This window comes from Microtus ochrogaster, chromosome 6, assembly GCF_000317375.1.
Source record: "Microtus ochrogaster isolate Prairie Vole_2 chromosome 6, MicOch1.0, whole genome shotgun sequence".
NCBI classification, from domain to species: Eukaryota; Metazoa; Chordata; class Mammalia; order Rodentia; family Cricetidae; genus Microtus; species Microtus ochrogaster.
Window position 1 is genome coordinate 37,280,122 of NC_022013.1, and position 12,170 is coordinate 37,292,291.

Consider the following 12,170-nt stretch of genomic DNA (forward strand, 5'->3'; position numbering starts at 1 on the left):
GCTTTTCAGTGAAGCAGGAAATTTGAAGATCTGTTTTAACCTTGTAATGACAAAGTTTGTCAGTTGCTTTCTTCTGTGTCCTGTAGAATGTCTGGCAGACTCTTTCATGAAGCAGGAACCCTGAAGGACTAGCTCACCTTTTGGCAAGTTCAGCAATCATTTTTTCCGGTCCTGCATGTCCAGTTCATAGAGAATATCATCAAACAATCCAGGTAAGTGCAGTTTCTTGCCTTGTCACATTGAATGCAAATTCTATAATGAGTTTCTTTGATGCCCATCATCTCTGAAGTAATTGGTGCTGCCAGAAGCAGACATGTCTCACTGTTGAGAAGTCTAAGTTCTTAAAATCTTTTAAATGTTATATTCTGTAGGTATGTGAAATATTTGAAGAATCTGAAATGTATCTTAAGTATATCTCTATATATCTAGAAAATCTAACTAATATAAATACAAGTTTGACTATTACAAATGACTACCTATTAATCTATATTTCTTAATTATACATTACTTTTTTTTCTGGTTTTTCAAGATAAGGTTTCTCTGTAGCTTTGGTGCCTGTCCTGGAAATAGCTCGCGTAGACCAGGCTGGCCTTGAACTCCCAGAGATCAGCCTGCCTCTGCCTCCCAAGTGCTGGGTTAAAGGCGTGTGCCACCCCTGCCCGGCTTATACATTACCTTTTAAATGAGCTGCACAACCACAATACCTTAAACAAGAGCAGAACTGCAAATACACAGTTCTTACAAATTGACCTTAAATTTGTATCAATAGACCAAAGTCTGTACCATTGTAAAGTTTTCATTTCCACATCATATCCTACTTTAAATGAAAACAAATATTTATAAACAATCATTTTGGAAATTTGGGCGTTGTTTTTTATCAAACTGCTCCCTGCTCTTTGTTGGGTGAAATACTTTAAGGGTTCTTCGAGACCTTTCAGAGGGTCTTGTTCCATTAAACCACATTAGCTAGGAAGGAATACACAAGTTCTCATCTTCTGTGGAAACAAAAGCAGAACCTCATTTCCAAAGAAACATATTCTTAGATTCAAATTTTGAAGCCAAAATACTTTTATGTTGATTTAAATTAGTAGCCCCCAGAATCAAATGTCTCTCTGAAGTCAAATTTAAAAGAAAACACAGTAATATACATAATTCAGATACTGTGTATTTTTCATTTGTATGTGGTTTATTTATTTCCTTTTATAACTATCTATATTCTTTTTCTTCAAACTCCCAAGCCAACATACATTTTTGAAACATATTGTAAAATATTTAGAGTTCTTTTTTTCATCTGAATTCTGAATCTTCTTTGCTGTATATATCTCTTTTTTTTTTTTCTGAGCACAAGTCTTTAAATTGCTAAGTGATACTGCTAGCTTCTTCCTTGGTGGCTGGCTTCACCTCTCTCAGCCTTTCAATATAGTAGAGGTATGCTTACCTCCAGTACTGAAACTGCTGGGTGGGAGCCATGCTCACCATCTCAACTCTGGGAAGCAGTATGCAGCACAGAAACCTTTTTATTTCTTGGCTTAGTAAAAGCTATAACTGCCACGCTGTACTTTGCTCAGCCTGGAAATACCTCCGTGAGAATCTGCCAGATTTTCCTGCCTATGAACACCTAGCTGACCCAGTCAGGACAGTTGCCCAGACGGCAGTGCTGAGCTGTTGGCTCACTCTCAGCTACTTTCCTCTTAACCCCAAGCTGGCATATAAGCACCCAGACCCAAAATGACCGGAGGTCATGCAGGTTAACCCTCGATGTATCACTGCTATTTTGTAGGCAGAGACTATTCATTTTTTTTAATATTTATTTATTTATTATGTATACAGTATTCTGTGTGTATGTCTGCAGGCCAGAAGAGGGCACCAGACCTCATTACAGATGGTTGTGAGCCACCATGTGGTTGCTGGGAATTGAACTCAGGACTTTTGGAAGAGCAGGCAATGCTCTTAACCACTGAGCCATCTCTCCAGCCCCAAGCAGAGACTATTCTTTTGTTTCTTGGCTACCCAGACCTTACATAATTACACAGAAACTATATTAATCACAACGCTACCTGGCCAATAGTTTAAGCTTCTTCTTAACTAATTCTTATATCTTAAATTACCCATTTCTATTAATCTATGTATTACCATGAGACTTATGGTTTACCGGTAATGTTCTGGGGCTTTTGTCTTCTTCAGAAGTTACATGGCAGTCTCCTTAACTCTTAACTCTTCCTATTCTCTATATCTCTTCCAGCTTGGCTGTATTCTGCCCCGCCATAAGCCAAAATAGCTTTATTCATTAGCGAATACGAAGAACACATATACAGAAGGACATCTCACAAAAGTAAAGTAACTACTGCCAGTTGGGATCAGTAATAAATGAAAAGATTTTTTGTTTTGTTTTATTTATTTTTTAACAAGGGGCAGTGTGCTTCAGGAAAGGGGTAATCTCTTCAGTCAGTGTCAGTTGCTGTGGTCCAATATTCACTCTCCTCAAGGTTCTGAAGCACTACTGGATCTGCTCCTGCCATTTTGCTACAACAATGTAAGTTTATAATAATCGAAAGACATGGATTGTTGTTCCATTATTTTCTCCTAATAGAAACATTCCACTAAATCTCAGGATGGAAACACATTCAAAGGTCCTAGGAAGTATCTGAGACTTGTAAATCTCCACAAAACAGTACCAGAAATAGCAATGATTGCTGGGGAGTAGAGACATTTCCATAGGTAAGTGGTTTGGCATCTCCAGGTATTCAGCTATGCTCACACTAAAGATGTTCTTTTAGTGAGGCTGCTGCCTCTAAATCTACGCTCCTATAAATATCTCCTCACTGATACCACTATTATAAGAAGTTCCAATAATCATCCCACTGTTCACTAAACTAGGTGTCTGGTGTGGCATATGTGCCCTATTCGAGGCAAATCAATATTTCTTTGTGTCTCCACAATAAAATGATAGTCATCCAACAGCTCATGAGTGAATTTGATGAACAGCTAGAAAACTGACCACAATGATGCACATCCAAGGATCAATATCACAATACATTTTACTTGGTCCAAAGAAACTAATCATAAACATCCAAGTGAATGCAATGTTACTTCTGCTTAGTTCAAGTCAAGAACATTAGAAGCAATGTTCCAACTGTTTCATGTAGAATATGTTCGTTTTGAAAGTCAGGAGGTTCCAGCAAAGTTGCTCATATCTCATAAGGTGAAAACATAGAGATGTTTAATACTTCATTTTTTTAATGACTTAGTACAACTGTTTTGGAGTAAATAAAAAGTGGCATTTGATAAAAAAATCACTAGATCTAAGCCTCAAACTTTATAGAAAATGTGTTACATATATTGTAAAAGCATTCATTGGAAATTAATTTAGGACTATATTAAACAATTGTTTTGGAGAAATCAGGACAAGAATGGAAGAATAATATACACAGAAAGAGAGAGACAGAGTCACCAGTTTAAAACATAGTAAGAAAGGATATACTTAGTTAAAATAAAAAAGAACAGTCTGAAAAATACAGGAAAAACAATATTTTGTCTTTCTATTAATTAATTGGTGGAATTTGAGAAGTTGAATGTTGCTTTGTTAAAACTAAAATTCACAGCTAAGAATAAAGGTTTTAAAATGTATCTTATATTTGAAAATAAGCGGGGTATATTTGTATCTCATAATTTAAGTGATGACACGAGGCAGTTCTGGCACAAGAATTCAGTTGTGTTTAGAAGCCTGACTATTGTGTAATAGACACATGCTGGACTCTCATTTATTTGATTCAGGGCTTGATTAGATGAAAGTTTCCCAGTGTCATATACTGTTTCCCCGAGAATACTCATATACAATGGAAAAATTCTCTGCTACTTTTAAAATAGGGAGCATGTTCATCCTTTTTAACACAGAATATGCTGTACATAGCACAAAGTAGGTATCTAGAAAGTGCTGCTTGAGACTGTTTTTAGTGAATAAAGTGATTGTTAAATGACACAATTTGTTGAAAATTGTATTTTTGTTTGAAATTCATTTTCCTGTTTATCTATAATTCATTCACCTTAGACTTAAAATAGTTTTACTGATAATGTAAATCTCCTGTTAGCTGAATTTTGTGGACCCTTGAGGTTTAGAATAGATGTTGGACAATGCTCATTTTAACAATTTTCATTCCAGCAAATTTCTTGCATCTTTCTGACTACCCACATCTTAGTGTTGTTTTCCTAAAAACCTTCTTCAATTTCCAGATTAAAGAGATCAATTTCAAGAAACCTTTATAACATCCTTAACAGATATTGCAAAATTACCTATAAGGAACGTTTAGTAGTAGGTCTTGAGTGCAACACTGCACTTTAATCAGTTATTTACTAAAAGTACCAATATCTCCTTATGGGAAATGAAGAAAAGAATGGGAAATTAATGTGTCCTAATCCAAGAATATAGTCACAAATGCAAAAAGGATTTAAACCCTTCAACTTTTGCTGTCCATGAAAAAAGGAAAAAGCATGACTGAGTGAGCTACCTGGACAAGTATAAATTTCTAACAGACTAATGAGAAACAAATTCCACAAAATCTCAACTGATTTGCATATATAAACACCATCAATAGTTGAATGTCTTTAGATTTTTAAAATAAATTAAATAGGACCCATCCAAGCAGATAGAGTTGAAACCATAAACATTCCATAGGATTTATATAACCACTAAGAAAAGTCTCATTAACAGTTTCATTAAAAAAAAACAAACAAAAACATAAAACAATAATAGCAATGACAAGTGCTTGCTATCTTTTCCTTGGATGAAACTACTTCTCCAACTCTCAGTATTCCTTGTTTTAATTACATTATAAACTTAAAATATATAATACAAATAGAAAAAAAAACAAAAGCAGTTTTGGAAAATATGTTTCAGCAAGATAAGGGGTGGAAACAAGATCGTTCTTGAAAACTCATGAGTCAGTTAGCCTGATATACACAGGGGTAAGTAATAACAGAGACCCCCTTTGAAGCAGCATAGGAGACAGGGACAGACAGCTGAGGTTGTCTTATGATTTTCACCCTTGCACTATGATTTTAACCCATGTGGGGCACGTGCACTTTCTCACACACAAGAACACCCTGACACACACAGAGACAAAGATTAAAAAAAAAAAAAAGACCAAATGCACACTAATCCTTTCATACAAGCAAAATATGAAGTTTGATAAACTAAAAACCACTGAAAAAGGGATCAACCTGTGGTGTGTGTTAAGAATTCTTAAAGCCAGTTAAAATCTGTTAAAATTGATGGTGGTTTAAGTAAAAAGCATTCCTCTGACATTCATTTTCCTGTAAATAATAAAAAAAAAGTCTGCTTCAAAGGTCTTTAGAAAGAGTTGCTTTGGCTGTGTTCTCTATTCTATAAAACTTCAGAAAATTATACTTCAAAGACTTTTTTCTAAAATAATAAATAAGAAATGTGTTTATATGTGATTTTTCACATGGCATCATCAAGGAACTGGATATATGAATGCATAGTTTGAATGATGAGTGCATTGCAGCCTTATTCTATTTTAAATCAAAGCCACAAACATCACATTATCTTCCTTGATAAACGTTGAGAATATGTATTGTCTTAAAAAATGTACCTGGATATCAAAGCCCACATTTTTAGATTCCATACATTATATTTGCAATCCACTATAATTAGATCCAACAGTCTTATTTGTTTGAAATAATTTTCTTTTGAAAAAAATATTCTGCAGGGAGAGAAAAAAAACAGTACTATTTTGAGAGCTAATTGGTGAATTTCTTTATGCCCACCACTCAAATAATGACTTAAAATTAAAAGAATGCTGTTTCAATACTTTACTGGGAAAACATTAAATCATTGAGTTATCCAGACATTACTAAGTATAAATATCATCCAATACAGCTAAAAAGCTTTGAAATATAAATATCAGCATCTACTTGTAATGTTTGATTTAAAATATTTTAGAAAAAAAACTGAGCCTTTCTTATGTTTAACTAAAAACTTAGAAAGGAGTTCAATTATGTAAGTTCAGGGATTTCCCTAGTACAGATATTTGATTACATATTTTAACAAAACTAATATATTCGTAGTAAATGAAGTAATTTTGATTGACATATCACCAAGTGATAGCAAATTTAGCCTTCAGATATGCTTTCATACTTGTCACCAGAACAGCACAGCTATTTTAACAAAAAGTAACTTTGAGGTCCACTTTGGACCTGAGTTTGGAGAACAGTCCTCACTTCCTTTTCTTCTTTGAGATTTTCATCTGTGAATTCTACACTTTCATCATGTCCTCCTCCTTTTCCTCACCCTAACTCCTCTCTAGACCCCATTCCCTCTCAAATTTGTGATTTCTTCTTTACTAATGTTGCACATATAAATTTATAATATTAATATATACATTTTAATAATATATCTAACTATTGTCATATCATTACATTAATTTCCATCCTTCTGCCCCAATTTCCCCCCATTTTTTATTTCCCCTTTATAGCACCTGTGTTCATTTTTCCTTCCACCATGTGCTTATATTATATATCTATTATTGTCATTGGGTAAATTATTTGACTTCACTCCACTACAAAGTTTGCACTGAAAGACGTTTCCATACCATTACCGTATCATATATGCACTGATAACATAGAACAATGACTAGAATAAACTTAAGTACAGCACATGACTTTATTGTTTTCAACCCAGTTTATTTATTTTTGGTGTATTTGTTGATAAACAGCTTTAGAAACTCTTCATTTACCCTCTCCAAGTGATAGGAGTCACTTTGTACAGTAACCAGAATCAATATACATTTTTTTCTATCCCAATTTGTTACTTACATTTCCCTGCATTAAAGCTTGAATTTACGTGAAAAGAAAGACCATTCTAAACATAAAATATCATAGTGAAAACACATTAACACAACTATAATCCATGCCATATATTTGTCAAGGGCTTTTTGTAATCAAGACACAGAAGAGATTTTTTTCCTTTTTATTCTTAGGAGTGTATTTAATCTCAAACAATTCTAATGTATTATGAAATAAATTGTTCTTAATAAATAGATATATGCAAGTTTATGCAAAATTGCAGATTTTGTTCCTGTTTTAAGACATAAGACATGGTCAATGAGGATCAGGCAAAGTAGAGATGAGATCATTCATAGTCTTATTGTCTTAAGGCAGATAGGCTGAATAGTCTCCCAGAAAATGAAATGCAAAATTAGAATATATAGTACATGATTAAACAACATAACTAAAAGTAACTATAACTCAGTACTCAATTCATATGTTTTATAATAAATGTAATATTACGTATAGGTTATATGTTTGAAAACATCTGTTCTTCAAGGTACTAAACTGGAGACGTATGGTCATGAAATAAAAGATAAAAAGAAAACAATATAAAGCAGATTTATTAAAAGACAATACATGGGGATGTACTTAGTCTTACTACAACTTGATATGACATGTTTTGTTGATATACTTGGGAGACATGGCCTTTCCTGAAGGGAAATATAGAAGTATTTTGAACTGAGGGTTTGGGGGAACGTGCAGGGAGGAGAAGAGGGAAGGGAAACTATGGTGGGAATGCAAAATAAATAAAAAGAAGATAAATGACAACGAGGGTCAGAGAGAAAAAAAGGTGGAGAAATTTTCAAACAAAAAAATCTCTATAGACTCTACAGTATTTATTTTAGGTTTTCACTAATTACATTTGATATTAGAGAGCCTTTCACATGTATACAGCACAGCACATGAAATCACTTTCTCTTTCACTTCCTATGTTCCTGTCAACATCCTTCTTCCTCATGTTCATTACCATTCATTATGTTTAACTACCCATAGAAGTTAATCAGAGCTATTTTCATAACCATGAGTTTGGAACTATTTGTTTAAGCTGGTTGACAAAGCATTAAAACTGGATATCAATGCTATTTACATCATAGGTCAGACAATAACAAAGACAAGATAATTTGATATGGGAGATAATATTCCCACCAAAATTTCAGGCCAATGTACAAATCAGCCATTGTATGAATTATAGAAAAAAATTAGAAATGAAAATTCAATGAAGTTTTATCTGTATCATCACTCTCTTAACAAAATTAACAAAATTGAATAAGAGAAATATAAATATGAAATAAAAGGAATCCATAACTAACGAAATGTTGGGTTCCTAAAACATATGTGCTTACAACAATTTATCACTTTGTGGAGAAATATATAGAAGATACATAAATTCAAATACTTGTTCACAGAATGAGTTTGAAGCCAGACTGTGCCACATGTGACTCCCCCCTCCCTCCCTATCTATCTATCTATCTATCTATCTATCTATCTATCTATCTATCTATCTATCTATCTAAATAAATAAACAGAATGACAATGAATATACATATATATTTATATATGAACACAAGTTTTCTGTCTATGCATGGCAGTTCATAAATATATGAAACAATAGCATATGCATATATATATATATATATATATATATATATATATATATATGTATATACTGAGTAAATTACAACATAGAAGCAGTTGACACCTAAATGGAAAGCATAGTATAATTGCCATGCCATGATGATTTTTTCTTTCATTTCCTTTCCTTTCCTTTAGTTTTCTGGTGATTCTTTGATTTCTCAAATCTAGGACTTTGTACATGGAAGACACATCCTACCATTCTTTCAGAGATCATTTTGTTTTTTTTTTTCTTTTTACTTTTGTTTTTATTCAAACATATATAACTCTATGCCTACTCCTTCCATGAAATAATGCTATGTTACATGTCTGATTAAAACAGTTATTCTGATAATGGTGAGCTTGAGTCATACTATTGCCCAGATTGCACACAGTAATTCCAAATCTTTCAATGTCTTGATACATTGAAACAGTAAAGTTTACATTCTATTTTGATTTTATTTTCAGTTGTGTTAATTTTTCAAACTGTGGATCTCTTATCTGGCGGTAATTCTTACTTTTTTTTGAAAATGGGTAGTTGTGGAACATCCTTATACTTTCCTTGTCATACCTAACTGGATGACTGATATCAGATTTCCCTCTGTATGTTATGAATATGTTTTATTACCATTGGCTAATAAAGAAGCTTCATTGGCCTGTGGCAGGGCATGCTGTAAATACCATTGGTTAATTAAAAAAAAACTGTCTTAAACCTGTGATAGAGTAGAGTAAAGCTAGGTGGGGAAAACTATACTGAATGCTGGAAGAAAGGAGGTGAAGTCAGGGAGAAGCCATGAAGCTGCCACTGGAGACAGACACTCTATAACCTTGCCTCATGGTAAAATATAAAATAATAGAAATAGGTTAAATTAAGATGTAAGAATTAACCATTAAGAAACCTCAGGTAATGGGCTAAGCAATGATTTAATTAATACAGTTTCTGTGTGGTTATTTTGGGGCTGGGCAACCAGGCGCAAACAAGCAACCTCCTACAAAAATTGACGTTTCAACATGGTCAACTATATCCACATAAAACCTGTTTAACTGCATGCACTTCTTTTTCATCTCGTGGCATGATGCAGCTCTAGAGAGGTCATCCTGCTGATTCAACGGTAGTAGCAAAAAAAAAAAAAAAAAAAAAAGACAGGTTTCAAATGGTGGCTTCCTGGGGTGTACTGCCAGGGTGCACTCTGGTTGTTTCAGGAGTCCAAACACTTAAATAGCATTTGTGGGCCTGGGTGCTTGTGTACCCACTCAGGATCAGGAGCAAAGTAGTTGAGACCATGCCCATGGCTCAGTGCTTTCTGCCAGACACTGGAATCATGCCTATTAGGCATGGACAGGCAAAAGATCATGGCAGATTCCTGCCACCATACACAGAGATATTTATAGACCATGCATTGCACTGCATGGCAGATTTAGCTATTGCTCAAATAAAAATGTGTTTATGTGCTACACTCTCTTTCTCAGAGATAATCCGGCTCCTACCTGGCAGCCCCAGAGCTGGCAGTAATGGTACTTCCGCCATTTTGAAAGGTAGGAAGAGGTGGAGCTGTGACACACCAGGGGTGCTGTGACCAAGCTGCTTACGATTTTAAAAGCTCTCTAGGACAGAAAAATGTTACAGATACACAACAGTATAGATTCAAACATAAAAACCACTAAACAAGACACAATGTATTTAAAAAATATACATAGACTTTTGAGAAAAGAAAAAGAGTATAGAGAGTTATAAAAGAAGTAAATGATTTATAAATAAATATAAAACAAAGTTTTTAAAAAATACAGAGTATAGATAGTCACAGATTAAAGGAGTAAGATAATAAAATAAATATTAAATTTATAAAAAAATAAGCTGTGTAAAGATGGAATATACACAGAGAATCTGAACTATGTATATTATTATTTTCTTTTTTTTTTGTTTCTTTTTTTTAATTTATTTATTTATTAAGGATTTCTGCCTCCTCCCCGCCACCGCCTCCCATTTCCCTCCCCCTCCCCCAATCAAGTCCCTCTCCCTCATCAGCTTGAAGAGCAATCAGGGTTCCCTGACCTGTGGGAAGTCCAAGGACCGCCCACCTCCATCCAGGTTTAGTAAGTTGAGCATCCAAACTGCCTAGGCTCCCCCAAAGCCAGTATGTGCAGTAGGATCAAAAACCCATTGCCATTGTTCTTGAGTTTTCAGTAGTCCTCATTGTCTGCTATGTAAGTCCGGTTTTATCCCATGCTTTTTCAGACCCAGGCTAGCTGGTCTTGGTGAATTCCCGAAAGTTGACTGTGAAGGAGCTAAGTACAGAGAGACATTTCATTGTATGGGCTGCTAAGCTAAACCAGCATAGATGTTTTAATGTAGGTATAAGGATATGTTGCTTTTGAAAAGAGGTTCTTCTTTTGTTTCCACAGGGGATGAGAACCTGTGGAATGCTTCCAGACTAATGTGGTATGATGGACCAAGAAACCCAATTGGTCTCTGTAAACACCCCCAAATATTACTTCACCCAACAAAAAGCATGAAACAGTTTGGAAAGAACTACTGCCATATTCCCAAATACTGTTTATAAATGTTTGTTTATATTTAAAGGGGGAAATGCAGTAGGGGAGATATGCTATAGAGATGAATAATTTGCACTGGAATGGATCATGGTTTAAGTTCAATTTTACTATACTCAGTTATGTATTTCTGATCTTAATTAAGGTATTGTGTTTGTCCAGCTCATTTAAAAATGTAATGTATAATTAAGAAATATAGGTTAAAAGATAATCATCTATAATAGTCAAGCTTGTAGTCATGTTAGTTAGATTTTCTAGATATATAGAGATATATTTCAGTTAGGTATTTTTCAAATCTTTTTTTAAAGATTATCACATTTTTGTCAAATTACAATTTATTGTCATTATTTAAATTTAAACAAAACAAGGCAGTATATTTCTTTTTTGCATCATCATTATTATTATTTTTATTAGAAATGTTCACTTCCTCCTCTCCTCCCATTTTTCACCACCTCCCCCAACTCCCCCTCCCCCTCCCTCTCCAGTCCAAAGAGCAGTCAGAGTTCCCTGAATTGTGGGAAGTCCAAGGTCCTTCCCCCTCCATCCAGGTCTAGGAAGGTGAGCATCCGAACAGACTAGGTTCCCACACATCCAGTACATGCAGTAGAATCAAAACCCAGTGCCATTGTCCTTGGTTTCTCAGTTAGCCCTCATTGTCAGCCACGTTCAGAGATTCCTGTTTGATCACACGCTCCATCAGTCCCAGTCCAGCTGGCCTTGGTGAGTTCCCAATAGATCAGCCCCTCCATCACAGTAGGTGGGCACACGCCTCAGGGTCCTGACTTTCTTATTCATGTTCTCTCTCCTTCTGCTCCTCATTTGGACCTTGGGAGCTCAGTCCAGTGCTTTAATGTGGGTCTCTGTCTCTATCTCCACCCATCGCCAGAATTTTAAATCTTTTAGAGACCTTCAGAATATGGTATTTAAAATGTTTAAGAACTTGAAACTTCCGATAGAACATCTCCATTGTCTCAGTGTGTGGGTGCATCCCTCGCGGTCCTGAGTTCCTTGCTCTTACTCTCTCTCCATCTGCTCCTGATTTGGACCTTGAGATTTCAGTCTGGTGCTCCAATGTGGGTCTCTGTCTCAGTCTCCTTTCATCGCCTGATGAAGGTTAATATTCAGGAGGATGCCTATATGTTTGTCTTTGGGTTCACTTTCTT